This window comes from Rhipicephalus microplus, chromosome 2 (genome assembly GCF_043290135.1).
Source record: "Rhipicephalus microplus isolate Deutch F79 chromosome 2, USDA_Rmic, whole genome shotgun sequence".
NCBI lineage: Eukaryota > Metazoa > Arthropoda > Arachnida > Ixodida > Ixodidae > Rhipicephalus > Rhipicephalus microplus.
This window is the reverse complement of record NC_134701.1, coordinates 224,519,789-224,535,492: the sequence shown is the minus strand read 5'-3', so window position 1 is coordinate 224,535,492 and position 15,704 is coordinate 224,519,789.

Genomic DNA, 15,704 nt, shown 5'->3' with positions numbered 1-15,704 from the left:
ACATATCTCCTCCACTACTTTAACTATTCTATTGTAGTTACTTTACCTGCCTTGCACCTTAGTGCATACATCTGATTTTTGCAAATCCAGTCTCCTCTTGACCGCTTCAACGCTTCCTGCATTAATTAGAGCATGTTCAATTCTCTCCGTGTTATACTTTCTTACATAGGATACCTTACGCTTAATTATCAACTTCGAAAACTCCACCATGCAGTTTTTATCTCGTCTGTTGTGTCTGAAGCTTTCATGCTTTGACGTTTCTTAATTAGGTTCTTCGTATCCTGGGACAGCTTGCTAGTGTCCTGTCTAACTACCGTACATGCAACTTCCACCACACACTCCCCAATGATGCTCGTCAGATTATCATTCGTTGTGTCAACGCTAAGGCTTGTTTTCTCGATGAGAGCCGAGTATCTCTTCTGAAGCGAGACTGAATTTCTGTACTTTCCCTCTCACAGCTACTTCATTGTTCGACTTCTCGCGTATCAGTACTTATCATTCCTTCTTCAAGCCTAGGGGAATTCGAGACCTTACCATTCTGTGGTCTGTGCTTCATACCTTGCCAAGCACTTCTACATCCCGCACGATGTCCATGTATGCACTTGGTGTGAAGTCTGTTTTATTTTTACTTTCACCCTAAGGGCTCTATGTCCACTAACGGTTCCCTCGCTTTCGATAGAAGGTATTCAACGTCCATAAATTATTGCATTCTGCTAATCCTACTAATAACTCCCCTCTGGCATTTTTAGTACCGATGTCATACTTCCCTACTGCCTAGTCTCCAGCCTGCTTCTCCCCTACCTTGGCATTGAAGCCGCTCATCAGTGTAGTATAGTGTTTTTTATCTTAATGCCGATTCCACGACTTCACAGAAGCTCATAAATAGTACAATGTGTATTTTTCTACTGTATGTAGTAGATTATATTAAGTCCTCTTGAGTATTATGCGCACTCATTTTATTCAAAAACGTATGAAGAGAACTGTCGACCACGCTTGATCAGTGACCCGAAGGTCGCAGGATTGATCCCAGCCTTGGCGGTCGTGTTTCGGTGGAGGCGACATAATTGAGGTCCGTGGGCTGTGGCTGCGCGACGTCAGTTCACGTTAACGAACACGATATGGTCAAAATTTCCGCAACCTTTCACTACGGTGTCTCTCATAATCATGTCGTGGTTTTGAGATATAAAACCACAAATATTATTAGTATCTTTTTATAAAAACGACTTAATTCCCTTATTACGAAAAAGCTAAAAGACGTGGTTTCTGCTTCACTGTTAAAGAATGTTAATCAATGGACCGGAAGTTTCTTGCGGTAGAACGCTTGCTGCTAGTATTGCAATGACAGAGTGCAAATGCACACAGTAGCGAGTTCACATAGACTAATAAGGGCATAACGGATTTTAGGAGTGATAGCAGTACAATACCTAGCTATCATATGCCCCAATATGGCTAGAGTAAAAAAAGTGTGTGTTTATCTCAACTCGGTGCTCACTGTGTAGTTGACGATGAGCTAAAGTATACATTGGCCTTGAGGGAGCATGCCTTTATTTCCCTTGGGTTCCCGGGTGATGTGAAACCATCTGTTATTTAACATTGCTATTCCTATCGGGAATACAATTCGCTGTAACAGAACGAAACCGTCCAACATACGGGTACTCATAATTATTTTAATTTACGGCATCCTCGAATAGCACATAAATAAGAATGCAAATAGATTACGACTATATGGAAGTGATTGGCGAACAGCTCAATAGACCAAATATTCTAAAGTATATGTTTCACCTTCACATCGACCCGACATCGTTGTACAGGAAATAGGGTACCTCTGTTCAGGGTAGCTGAGTTAAACTACGCTATTTTTTTCTAGGCGTGCGCTGGGGCTGTCCATCTAATGGTTCAATCATAGTATACTGTCCATTTAAAATTGCCCAATTTTTACTGCCTCTTCGCGGTGCCCCAATACTTTTCACAGCTACAGCATGTATTGATGTCAAGTGAATAAGTTGTCGTTTTTTTACATTTATTGTTTTTCTGCAGCAACAGGTTTTCTTCAATAAATTATGTTTGTACAATGTGCAGTGAAGAACTTACAATGTGCCCACACACATGCGCTCACTGACTAAAATTTAACTAAACCTTTAGATAAAGCCTTTAATGCTACGGCTGATACACGCAGCTCATCAGGTGCCGCTGTAATTCCGGCTGCAGCAATGACAATCAAGTTTAAGTTGTCGCATATGACTACATCTACGGCATCAGAGCTTGCTGCTATAAGGGCTGCTTTACAATATCTCGTTCAAGAATGTCCAGGAAAATGGGTCATATTCTGTGATTCGAAGGCAGCGCTTCAGAGTTTGCAGTCTGCCATGCGTAGGAGGAGTCATGACCAATTGGTACAAGAAATAAGACATTGCCATCATGAAGCTCTAGCACGAGGGCATGATATTATACATCAATGGCTGCCTGGACATATCGGTATTACCGGAAATCAATTAGCCGATGATGCAGCCCGCTCAGCCCATGAAGGAACCCATGTGGTCCCGATTCCTCTATCAAGGAATGATGCAGCAAGACAACTTTACCTGCTGGCTCGAGATCTCACACGTACGTTCTGGTCGTCTACCAGCTTCCAAAGGTGTCAATTTTATTAACTGGATCCTTCGCTCAAGCTAAAGCTACCATCACAACTTTCCCGCTCCGATGCGACACTGTTATGCCACCTTTGGTTGGGTGTTGCATTTACAAAAGTGTACTCCTTTCGCATTGGTATGGCAGATGTCACTCAGTCCCGTTAAATAGGGAGGCGATCGCCGGGCTAATTCCAAGGGCCGAAGTATCGGCCCCCCGAACCGCACCACGAAAGCGTGGACACTTTAGAAGTGGTCCTTTTTGGCGCGCCAGCGGACGCCGGCTGTGGCCCAAAGAACAAGTCAGAGCCGAGAGTTGATAAACAAACAATACTATATTCTCAATAACGGCAGATCGAAAACAATACACAAGAATGCACACGCCACAATAGTTGCATACAGTATGTCACCAATCAAACAACGTGCTACACAGTACAAACAGCCACACTCGAAACAACGGACACAGACAACAATATGCACTACAATGCAGTCGCATGCATTGAACAACCAAGACACTTAAAGCCTAAAGAGATAGAAAACCTATTCAGTCCAAAGTTCTTGGAACAAAAGTCGGGATGATACTCTTCCGAGAATCACTCACTCAAAGTCCAGCGTTGTTGTCGTTCCGCAGCCCCGAAGTTTCTCTTCCAGGAAACCTCGCCGAAGTTTCTCTTCCAGGAAACCTCACGTCTTCAAAAGGCCACTCTCCAAGCTTCAGACTTCTTCGCCGGAAACACGTCGGCTTCACACACGCAGCGGTTGCCACGCGTCTTCGCTCGATAGCGGTAAACACACGCTCTTGCCTGTAGCTCGAGCCTTCACCCCTCAGGTGGAAATCATCTTCTTCTCCTGCTTTGTCCCTACGGACAAAACTTTCGCCGACTACACGGCGGAATCCCTACGCGCTCTGGCGCTAACTTCCGTCTTCTCCTGATCTTTCGTCTCGGCTGCTCGATTAAATACCTTCCGCGCGAGATTCCAGAAGGTTCTCGTCATTTCGTCGGCGCGATACGCAGCGAAGGCTGGGGGAAGGCGCGAGACTGTACGAGGGCCGTCCCCGACAGATGAATCAACCCGGCATAACAAGCCCCTTTCCATCTAGAAATTTCCAGTGCTTGCTCGGCCGCCGTTGTGGGGTGAGGAGGTTCGTCGGCGAAGCCAAGCTTCCGGGAGGAGAGGCTCGCGCGCCCGGGGAGCCTTTAGATGTTTGTTTTCTTTTTCTTTCTTTTTCGTTGACCTCGCGGCGTCACTCCGGTGGTTCGTCGCGAGAATTTGGCGGCGCGCCCTTTTTGAGCGCTCGTTCTGTGACAGCAGACACCTCTACATGCGACTTCTGCGGAGCTGAAGAGACCATCGAACACGTCCTGTGCAGCTGCGCTTGCTACGACACACAGCGATGCCAGCTCCGGATGGTTTTCAATCAACTTGACCCCGGACCATTTTGTGTGCAGAAGATACTAGGACCTTGGGCATCTGCCTCAGTTGCGCAGAAAGCAACTAAAGCACTGCTACTTTACCTTAAGTCAACAAACCTGAGCGACCGCCTGTTAACTTTGTGTGCTCCCCGAGTTTGCTCGTGATTGTGTGTACCTTCTCATCTCTCTGCAACTTCTTTCCTCCCCTTTATCCCTTCCCCAGTGCAGGGTAGCAAACCGGATGCGCGTCTGGTTAACCTCCCTGCCTTTCCTTGCATCTTTATCTCTCTCTTTCTCTCTGATACACGCAATATATCTAGTATCTCGAGATGACAATTTAATGTCACCTTTTCAGAATGTCATCGTGAGAATACATCGCGGATGAAGGTGAAGGAGGCATTGCTGAAATTGTTCAAGGCAACGAATTTGCACAGGTGTTTACGAACAGAGAGCGACATTGTGACAGCGATCATAGAGTGAAAGAGAGAGAGACAGAGAAATATAGTTTATTTGCACCCCTCGGAAGTGACGGTGGAGATATCTTTTACGTCAGTTCCCTTCATTCTCCTAACCATCAGCAAAAATACCTTGGGACTAGAGTCAGTGAGGTGTGGCTTTGTGTGTTCCATCATAGCCGCGCGTTGGGTTTCCTATTAGGGGGTGCCCGCAAACTTCTATTGCACTCCCCCTTTCCCCTCCCTGTTGCTCTTCGAGTCCCAAAGACGTTATGAAAGAGGGCGAGTATGATTGTGTCAGTGCTCCTTTGAACATTTAAACGGTGGCTAAGACAGCTTTCACAAAAGTTGTGAGGTGATTTTGACTCGATCTTCGTTCCGCGGATCACGGCCTTCCCTTTCTTTCGGTTGTCCTGCTCCTTTTATTGCGATAGCAAATATATATGGACCCTCTCAGCTAGATTACACCACTGTCGTCGCCATCGATGACTGCCGTCATTCACCGTATATGTGTATACGTATCTATAAATATGAACACGCACGAAAAAAAAAATAACCGGAAAAAAGAATCTGGCATGTGGAATCGCACGTCCGACGTTTTGCTTGCGAGTGCATGGCGTTAGCCACTGAGCCTCAAAAGAGCACCTCCTTCAATGTTGTAATGGTAAGCTATTTATATCAACGACTTGCCGCTGGCGATTACCATCTCGGAGAAACTATTGCATTTTCAGCATTATCAGAGAGACGGTGCAATGAGGGTGTGTCGCCAGATCATCACAACGCGGCGACGCACGCTTATTCGTTGATCTCCCACGCGTAATTTGCCCCGGGAAGGTTGGGAGGGGAGAGTGGAAGATGCTTACACGTGCACGTGTTGACCTCGTGGTGACGAGGTTGATTGATTGATATGTGGGGTTTAACGTCCCAAAACCACTATATGATTATGAGAGACGCCGTAGTGGAGGGCTCCGGAAGTTTAGACCACCTGGGGTTCTTTAACGTGCACCCAAATCTGAGCACACGGGCCTACAACATTTCCGCCTCCATCGGAAATGCAGCCGCCGCAGCCGGGATTCGAACCCGCACCCTGCGTGTCAGCAGCCGAGTACCTTAGCCACTAGACCACCGCGGCGGGGCTCGTGGTGAGGAGAATTGGACGCCTTGGGCTTTCAGCGGAACAATTCTGTTGTAGTTACCGGGCGCACACAGGTTGCTACACGCACTGCAGTCTTCGTTTGTGAAAAGGGCGCACTTTTCATACACAGCGAAGTGACTACTGCGACATTTATTCGCGTTCATCTGTACCTGTGAGTATATTTTGTGCGTCATTTGTGCGTGAGCAATGCGAGACACGTTGCGATCTGCTTTCCTTTCTTCGCATGACCTTCCCATTTGTTGCTATCGCGTTCATTGCTTCGATTTGTGGGGTTTAACGTCTCACGCGTTCATTGCTTCGTCTTTGCAACAAAGCTATGGCGTTTGTTTTTTCTCCGCCTTTGTACTTTCGCCCGGTAACGTTAGTCGTTTTTATGAACATCTGTGCATGCTTGTTTGACACACGTTTTTGAACATTTGAAACGCGGGGCCACGTTTTTGAACATTCAATAAACCAGTTGGCACTTTGCACTCGTTGTGGCCCGTAGTGGGTTTTTTTTTTTCGTCCCATGTCCATGTTTACGAAGCGGACTTTTGAATATGCATGAACACCATCTAGCCCTCTTGATACATCTTCTAAAGACAATAGTCTCACAATGTATGAAAAAATAGAAATGAAGTGATGACGTGATTGTCGCAATGTTTTGCCTTTTCTCCAAAGGGTGCCCCATTCTTAGGTGATTGAGAGGGTGCCCCAGCGGCCGGGACCTTCCCAACCAACAAGCCATGGGCTGGCGTACCAAAACAGCGGCCACGACCACTGGTGTCCCTAATTAGGAACTTTCCCCTGGTACTGCAAGAGAGCTAACCCACTGAGGCAGTTGTCCATAACAACATCTCTGTATTTAACAGCAGAATATTTACTAACACCACGACAACCACCCCCTAACTTCCTTGTCTCTCATCACGCATGAAGTGTATGCTTCCCTCTCCTTCTTGCTGGCTATCTTTAACTTTCACACTACCCCATCATTTTCCCTTAACTAGTAATACCCTTTGTATTTCCTCTTTTCCCTGCTGACTTTCTTCCTTGATCCAAGTGTTCCAGTCGAAGTAGCGGCGATGCGACGCGAACTCACTGTCGTGGAAATAAAAGCGCTGGCAATTATTAGCCCCAAATTCTCACGTTTCAATACGTGAGTACTGTGATCGTGTGATCGATAACATCGTTCTTTTTCTTCTGTTTGTCAAAAACTTGAAAAATATTAAGCCACGTTATGTTCGAACGTTTCGCCTACAAACCTGAGGAACTAGCAGAGGCCTACCATGACTGCTAACCACCAGCCATATGGTGACAGACTCCTAGATGGACTAGAACACACATACATCCTCCTTTTTTTTAGATTTTTTTTGAGATTTGAGATTAATTTTTCTGTACGTGCAACAGAAAAAAACGAAGCAAAAGCAAAAGGCTACATAGCCTTTTGCTTTTGTTTTCTTATGTTCCCTCCGATTTCTTAAAAGGAGAAATAAAGTTTCATCTCTCACCCAATGACCCCGCAAGCTTTCTACGGAGCTACGACGATGCCATTAACGCAGTGGATTTGCTCCTGCTCATGCCAAGCCCTCAAGCTCAATTCACTCTTATAATGCGACAAAGCGATAAGCAAGCGCTGGCACCTGCAGAGAAACAACACGCTAATATCTTCGCAGTACTTGTTTATCGCTTAAAATGATTGTCTTCAAGAACAACAGCAAAACACAGAACTGTTTTCGCGCCCAATCGTATTTGAAATGCTAGCGAAAAAGGTCCGTTGACAGTACAAGATGTCCCCTTCAAACAACGGGTGTGCGTTCTTTCGGTACAATTGTTGTCACGATGTTTTGCTACTTGTTTACGCGTGTATGCTCATAATCATGGTGAAAATGCATTAACGCCAAGCGTGGAGGCATTGTGCGTGGCATTCAAAGACAATTTATTCTGCTAATATGCGTGTGACATTAATTTGATTCTACCTCACTTTGGTGATTGTTGATACAACCGTCAAACTTTTAAAAAAGTAGCAAACGTGATTAGGGATACAGCACTGAAGTAAACAGGCAGTTTTTACATAACACATTCATTTTTTAGAATCCCTCAAGGCGTTTTTCTGCCCTTTAGAAACGTTTATTTTTAAGTTTGCACTTTATTTGCGAACCATAGCGCGTCTGGGTGTCTTTACGCTTCAGGTGACCTCTTTTCCTGTCGAAGTGGGTAGATACAAATTGGAATCCTTACAAAGAGTATTTTTTTAGTTTAACTTTTACATTCGCGATTATGCTACGCTTACCAGCTCATAGCAGGACGTTTAACCTGACAATCTTTTTTTGAACGACGGGCAATAATTGTTCAGGGGAGTTTGCAATGCTTGTTCTATCGGTTTGAATGGCTTTCAAGTCCAGCCAAAATGACGTTTCGGCAAATTGAGCCTGAACCGAACATCAGTCACATAATCTGAAGTTTCTGAAGTGCGTTGAAGAAAGAGTTCGAGTGGAGCATTTCCTCACATACTAGCGGAAAACATTTCTGTGGTCATTGACAAGTAAGCCACAAGGATGCAGCTTCTGAACACGTGCTCTTACGCGAAATGGTATATTTGGCGGGCGTGTCGTAGCTCCTAGGAAAACGACCTTACAACTTTTGCACAATGTTGTAGAACTGAACTCGACGAGAAGCGTGCCCGCTATTTCTGACACTTCTTTCCAGACGTTATTTTGACAGAACGGAGTTTCATGACTGTCGACACAATTGGGAAAGGCAAAATCCTCTTCAAAGGCAATAAACTCATGCCTCTGAGATCGAAACATGTGAATCTCAAAATCCGCTCTTTGGCTCTTATTCTGTGATCGTGTTAGCGCGCAGATCCATTTTAATGTGGCCTGCCGTTAACGTAGCTGTGCGATGAGGTTATGTATTGCTACTTTTTGCAACATTTGAACGCGCTCTGGTGACGTCATCCTGAAGTGTACACGTCCATTACACGGGCATTTACAGAATTGTTCCTAAGAAGTGACGCACTGCTAGGCCTTTTGGCAAGCCAGTTTCTTGCGAATTGTGGGATGCAGCTGAGCAAACATTCGGGGAAGAAGGAACGACACTTGAAGTGGCCGGGGTTCGTCGTAGTCAACAAGCAGGCAATGAGCTTGTTCTCGACCTTGAACTTGCTGCTAAACCATCTTGGAGATCGCGACGTGTACCAAAGAGTAATTTTCGATGGCTAATCATGGCGACTGTATTTGTGTTGCCTGTGGCGCTGGTGAAAAAAATATGTGGTGGTTACGGACGAGTTTGATGTACAGTGAAATAATACGACACTGCGAAGTTAAAGGCGCGTTGTACTTGAATTCCAGTTTTCGAATTTGTGGCCAACTGCCCGATCGGTCGGTGGCGAGGGAATCCGACGGCAACTGCTGAAATTTTGGTGTGGGACCAGGCGGCATGGAGAGGGCTGTTCTGGCGAATCTCGTCGTAGAACTGGTTTCCGAGCCGCTCCAACACCTGAATGTCTAAGTGTTAACGTTGTTAAACTGATGCATTTTTAGAGAAATACAGCATTTTGTATGCCTAAAAGAACGTTATTCACGACAGAGTTGTGCTTTGCATTGGACGGTGCAGCCTCGTATAGCTTTCATATGCGCAGTGGAAATTTATTCCTGCACACAATTAACTGACAAGGTATAACCACTCAGAAATGTCTTGAAAATCATATTCTTTACGAACGAGATCGGCAGAGCTGTACTTTGAGTTTATCAATTGGCATGTTAGATGCCATTGTACTGTAAGCACAGATAAAAACGCGAAAATTTAGATCTAAGTACTGCATGCGCTATCATTTTCAGCGCGCACAGTTCGTTTTGTGTCGTCATAATTTTGGCTCAAAGCACTATCTGAGCAAAAGTTACATTTAGTGGCCTCATCTGTAGCGACACGACGCGATTCTCACAAGCAATAGCTAAATAGGAGCGGTTAATTAGTTTCAGTGTGTTAATTCGGTACTACTTTCAGTAACTAAATGATATGCAGGCAACGAAGTCATGGGGTGCACACACAGAAATGTAAGGGGTATACACTTTATTCACGTGTGGTCTTTTTATTTTATCATGCAGCACTTAATCGAACGAGCTACCCCCGGCACCTTTCGCGCATTTGCGATGTGATAAGCGAGCGTTGTCTTCGCGTTGGTCGAAAGCGATGGCTTTTCATCGAGCGATGGCGTGTACATCTTATGCCCGGGTGGGAGCCGTTCGAGGGGCGTTAATAGCGAGCGAGTTGCGGCCTCCTCCTTATGGAATATATATGTGGTCATTTTGCGTTCGCCCATACGAACTTCATAGTATGCTGACTATTTCGATCTACTATCTATGAAACAGTCATGAATTTCTACTTGCTCAGTAAGTAATCAATATTACGGAAAGAAATGTCCGTGCGTAGTATGCAGGCTAGTTCCGTAAATGACGCCCACACGATGTCCCTGTCGCTAACTACCGGATAAATATGACTCATATCAGCTTTCGAACAGCTGTCCTGAGCATTCGGCGCTACCGCATCTCCGTAGGGACGTCAATCGTGACGCTCCACGTTTGCAGTGTACGGACGCCCCGTGAAGTGGCTCACCGTTGCGGCTCGGGGCCCTATTGGATATGTAACACAACCGCGAATCCGAGCATTGAAGAGTGCGTCGCCCCAGCCGAGATGGCGTGCGGAGGTAATTAAAGGAGCCTTATGAATTTCGGCGCTGTGAACTCGTGGCATGTTTCAGACATTCATCTTGATTAGCTTCGCCAAAATTCTGGCCTGGGCAGTGAGCGAACAGGCTGAACAGCTTTCGCGCGACATTTATTAACAGGTCCACACACAAGACGAAATTTTTCGCACGTCGAGATACATGGTATATGATTGTCGCTGCTTAAAAGATTGAATCTATCATAGGAATTGGTATAACAGGAACACTATGCGTTTATTGTGCATTGTTTCTCCACAAGGGCGAAGAAATGAATAATTTTGCAAGAAATCGTAATGTCACGCGAAGCACGGCAAGCAGTTCAAAACTTGCTGCACACTGCTCAAGCACAAAAACGCACAAAAAGAATATACGCAGGATGATTGCGAGCTGTCGCAACTGCTACTTGCACAAACAGCCCGCTCATATCGCAAACGCGGCCGCTGCAGCAAGCTAAGTCCCTTTCGCACTCTCTGCAATTTCAACACAAACTTGCTGTCGAAGCACAAGATGCGCTGACCACCCCATTCCGAGATACACACGCACACGAGCGACCCAGCCCTGTATATTTGCGAGCTCATCGCAATGCGTGGGGCGACGACCTTTGAAGTACATCCTCTACGCCCTTCGCGCCATCTCGCTAGTGATAACAAGAACACGCTGAAACCACCAAACTCTGAGTACTACCAACGATCAATGGTGTATATTGTAACTGGAAGGATTTATTAAGTTACAGCTGGTAGGGTTAGCACTGCACACAGAGCAGAGGGATCCAGGACAACGGGGAAGCTCATACTCAGCCACACAACAACAACGTCTTTGTCTTCACCCATTTGGTGTCATTTCAGCACCCGTGCCTGAGATACCTTTCTATACACGTGACATTATCCCAGGCAGCTAGCCATGTCTCGGTGCCTGCTATGGTTAGAATGACGTGTCGCTGTAGTATGGCTTCAAGCGAGAAACATGCACAATGTCATTTCTGGGTGTAAAAGTGGAGTTCGTAGTCGGGGAAATGTCATAGGTGACAGGCTTTACCTGGCGCAGAACTCAATAAGGCCTGCTGTATCACGATGAAAGTTTCTGGCTGAAGCTGACACGACGAGATGCAAGTCGCAGTAACACAAGGGAACGTGGAGAAAAATCGGCATCCCAATGTTGTCTGTCATAAAGCAACTTTTGTGCATTCCGAGATGATGAGAACCGATCGCGGACTGCTGTACGTGCCAGGCGGGGCACGGTAGATCGCATCTTGAGCTTAAGAAGTGGTAGTGGTAGATGGAGGGTCAGCCGAAAGCAGCGTACCGAAAGGTACTAAGGGATCATGGCCATAAAGAAGATAAAATGGGGTGTAGCCGGCAGTTTCATGACGCGACAAGCTGTAGGGGAAGGTTATAAAGGGGAGCGTGATGTCCCAAACGCTGATGTCGTCAGAAACGTACATGGAAAGCATGTACGTTCCTGACTTGGATGACATTTCTGGCACACCGGTGTGAATATGAACAGCTCGCCGTTAGTAAGCTGAAGAGTGTACACTCTGTAGCCGACTCTACTCACGCTGCGGAGCGAGCGATTGTATGTTGCGGACACCCGGCGACGAAACATTTTCTTCTAGTTTCTTTTTGCTATCTATTAGTGGGAGATTTGAAACGTCATATCCACTACGGAAGTGCGTCAGTAGTGCCTCTAGAGCCAGTAAAGTGACGGAAGTACGTCAGTGGAGCCGTGGTGTAGCCCGACCCAACTGACGCCTCCAAGGAACCATACGATTATGAGAAATGGTGCACTGAAAGGCTCCAGAAATTTCGACCGCCCTACGCTTCTGTAACCTGCCCCTAAATCTAAGCCGACGAGCCTCTAATGTTCCGCTTCCTCCGAAATTCGGCCGCCGGGGCCGTGATTTGAGACCATCTAAAAAATGGGGGCTGCAGGTAGAAACGAACAGAACGAATTCCTGATTTGTTACCCTTCAGCAAAACAAAAAAAATGAATCGCGTGCGAGTAGATCACAGGCTGAATGAAGAGTTTCTCTTAAAAAAAGAACTTTGGCAGATTCCACGTGCTTCCGGTATGCGAAGTATGCGGACGAAGGTGACCGTGATGTAATTTTTTTATCGAGCAAACCGTCAATAAATGAAGCTAAATTGATGTGTAAATTTTGCACGCATAGACATACGTTGTAATGTTGCAGATACTCATAAAACCAGTGCTTTGAATTTGCGCAATAGTGCTGACAGGAAGATCACTATTAGCAACACCAGAAGCGATAAGCCGATATTAAATGCCGGTGTGCGCATGGCACCTAATTACAATAGACGTTAACCCGACGTGACCGCTGTACGTAAGTAGTGTTCATAAAATTGGATAGCCAGCCCTGCAACCACAATTTACGTTTCACGAGCATTGGGGTCCATTTAAAAAGTAGTTCCAAGACCTGGCGTGGTTCTGTGGTATAGAATGCTTGAGTTCGATTCGTGGTGGAACCCTCATATTTCTTCTTTGCATTCGTTATGTCAACGTTGCCGATGTCAGGCTTTTTGTAACGCTCATGCGTTAAAATTGCCCATGTGTGTTTTCGTCGTTCCTGAGTAGATACTAAGTGCCAATTACCAGTGACACATACCTGCCAGCGGGTTTGCATCACAGTCCGGCGGAAAGTGTTCTGCCAAGTACGCGATGGCATTGTGCCATTAGTCATGTCTTGACCAGCGCGTCGTACTCATCAAGCCATCTTACCCTCCCATACCAATTATGGTTCATGCCAAGCTAAGGGGGTGATCACGTGATAGATAGATAGATAGATAGATAGATAGATAGATAGATAGATAGATAGATAGATAGATAGATAGATAGATAGATAGATAGATAGATAGATAGATAGATAGATAGATAGATAGATAGATAGATAGATAGATAGATAGATAGATAGATAGATAGATAGATAGATAGATAGATAGATAGATAGATAGATAGATAGATAGATAGATGCCGAAAGCTCTTGCAGTACGCAAAGGAATGCTTCATATTTACCAGCCTACGATCGAGGCACAAACTTCAGCGCTAATAGCATAAGGAATGAAGCCGAGTGACCTCAACTTTCGTTCTGTTCTATTTTTCTGCCATTTTCACTTTCATTTTATAATTACTAACTGACTACATAATGCAAATACGCTAGAACAATGTTATTAAAGATACGGTAATTTTGTGTTGTTAGAATTCCAATAAGCAGCTTATTTTCCGTTTGTTTTTACACGAGGCAAACCATGCCCCTCTTACGCAAGAAGGCAAGTACGATAGGACTAATGAGAACGCTGGAAAGATGCTCTAATAACTAGAGTTCGTGTGTGAATTGGTTTGTTTCTACTCTAGATTTACATAGTATACCATTATCATCGTATCGAGTGCGGACGGTTGCTTCAGCCGCGAAAATAGGAAGAGTTCTCTTTTTCCACGTGTGGACGCGGTACATTGTGGAACGAAAAAAAAAAAGCAATTCTGTCATAGAAGCCACGATCAAGAAAGGTCAACTTGAGTACTTTAGAGTTCGTTCTTCACAATTTTGAGCCAATCTTAGCGTTAGACGAGTAAACAGAAATTGACATGCTCCGCTGAGCCAGTCAGGGACTGGTATCTCCTTCTCATTATGCTTCGTCATAGTGGGTTATTCTAATAGAGCTGTATCAGATTTTGCGAAACAAGGTAGAAAAGCGTACGATTTATGCAGACACGAAAAAAAATAGGTCCTACGTATATGCGTACAGTTCTCAAAGGGAAAATCCCGCTGATTGCAAAGCGTACTAAAGAAATCATGCACGGGCGCACGATTGCTCGACATGAACTCGATTGTTCGAATACTGTTCAATGAGAAAAAAACGTGGACGCCGAAGGCTCTGAGTGGGCGCTCAATTTTCCTGATACATATGCGGAGTATTCAGGGCAGTGACGTGGTCTATTAAGCGTACACAGTTGTTTTCTTCACCATATTTCAACGGCTGGCGTAAATTTGAAGTAAATTTATATACTGTCATAATTTTAAAACAATTTATGATAGTTACACAATCAATTCGTATAGGAAAAGCCGCCTTATGAAGATGAAAACTAAGCCACACCAACAGTTTCTTTGTTTAACATCCGAGCTATTTAGCAACTCCTTCCTTGTGAGTCGATCCGAAAAAACTGTCATCACCTTAAAGCGCGCCACTGTGAGGCGTACTAGAAAACTATGACCACCACAAACAGGTGCCACAGAAATGGTGTTATTCTAACTGTTGTCCACTGGTCCAATTAAAATTTGAATGGTCACTGTTTGTCCAACCAATGGCTTCGAGGCGATGGCGGCGAGCCAAAGACCGCGGATGCGTGCGTACAATGAGAGAATGCTAGAAAATGGGAATGAGGTCGGCGGCTGTGAAGACGTCGAAGTGGTTAAAACCCTTTGCGAAAAACGGCGTGCCCTTAGATGTATGAGAGGTGTGAACGCTTGGTTTCAGCGCGAGTTTCTGTCCCTGGAGTTTGCCTATCCGCGTCGTTTCTGTGACTGTCTGTTGTTAAGTTGAACCTCTCTGCGCTGAGAATCAACGTAGACACAGCCTGGCATCACCTAAATAAAGCCTTGCAAGAACCTAGAGGCAACCTAGAACCTTCATTACCTAGATAAGGCTTAGAAACAGCCTAAAGAAGCAACCACATTAGTCATTAGAATTGTCCAAATTTGGTGTTTCAAGGCTTGTGTGACTGAGTACCAGCTCTTCATAACTTTTTTTCTTAACTTCACGATCATATTTCTTTCTCTGCTCATCCCTCCTTTCCCTTTCGACGAACCACATTTTTTTTTCATTTTGTTAAGGGTATAAAGATGTAACATCGTTTCTGTGTTAGTTGTAAATCACCACACGCTGAATTACTAGACAATTTCTTCTGCCAGTGGAGGGTCTCGCTGTTAAAATGTGATGATCATGAAAAAACTTTGGCAACTTATGCTGGCAAGATGCTTTCAATCGTGGCACGGCGTGTGAATGGCCTTGTAGGAAGAAAACATTAAGGCAGCTTTTGTTTAGGTGTTTCCAAGACTGTAGGAAGTGTGAAGCTATGCAACCTTCCTTGTTTTTTTTTTTTTTGCCCCTCCTTTTATTAGTCTTTGTTTTCCTTACCCAACGTAAGTGTTGATACTACGTCGGACCGTGAGCTCCGCTTCATCCGCCACATTTAGTTACTGTCTCGTGTAAGCGCATGATAAGCGCGCAGAAGGCGGAGGAGAAAGAGGAGAAAAAAAAGCGGTAAGGCTACAATAAGTTATCTTGGCCGATCCTCCAGAATGAGTATGTGCCACAGTCGACAAACCACAAGCAAACA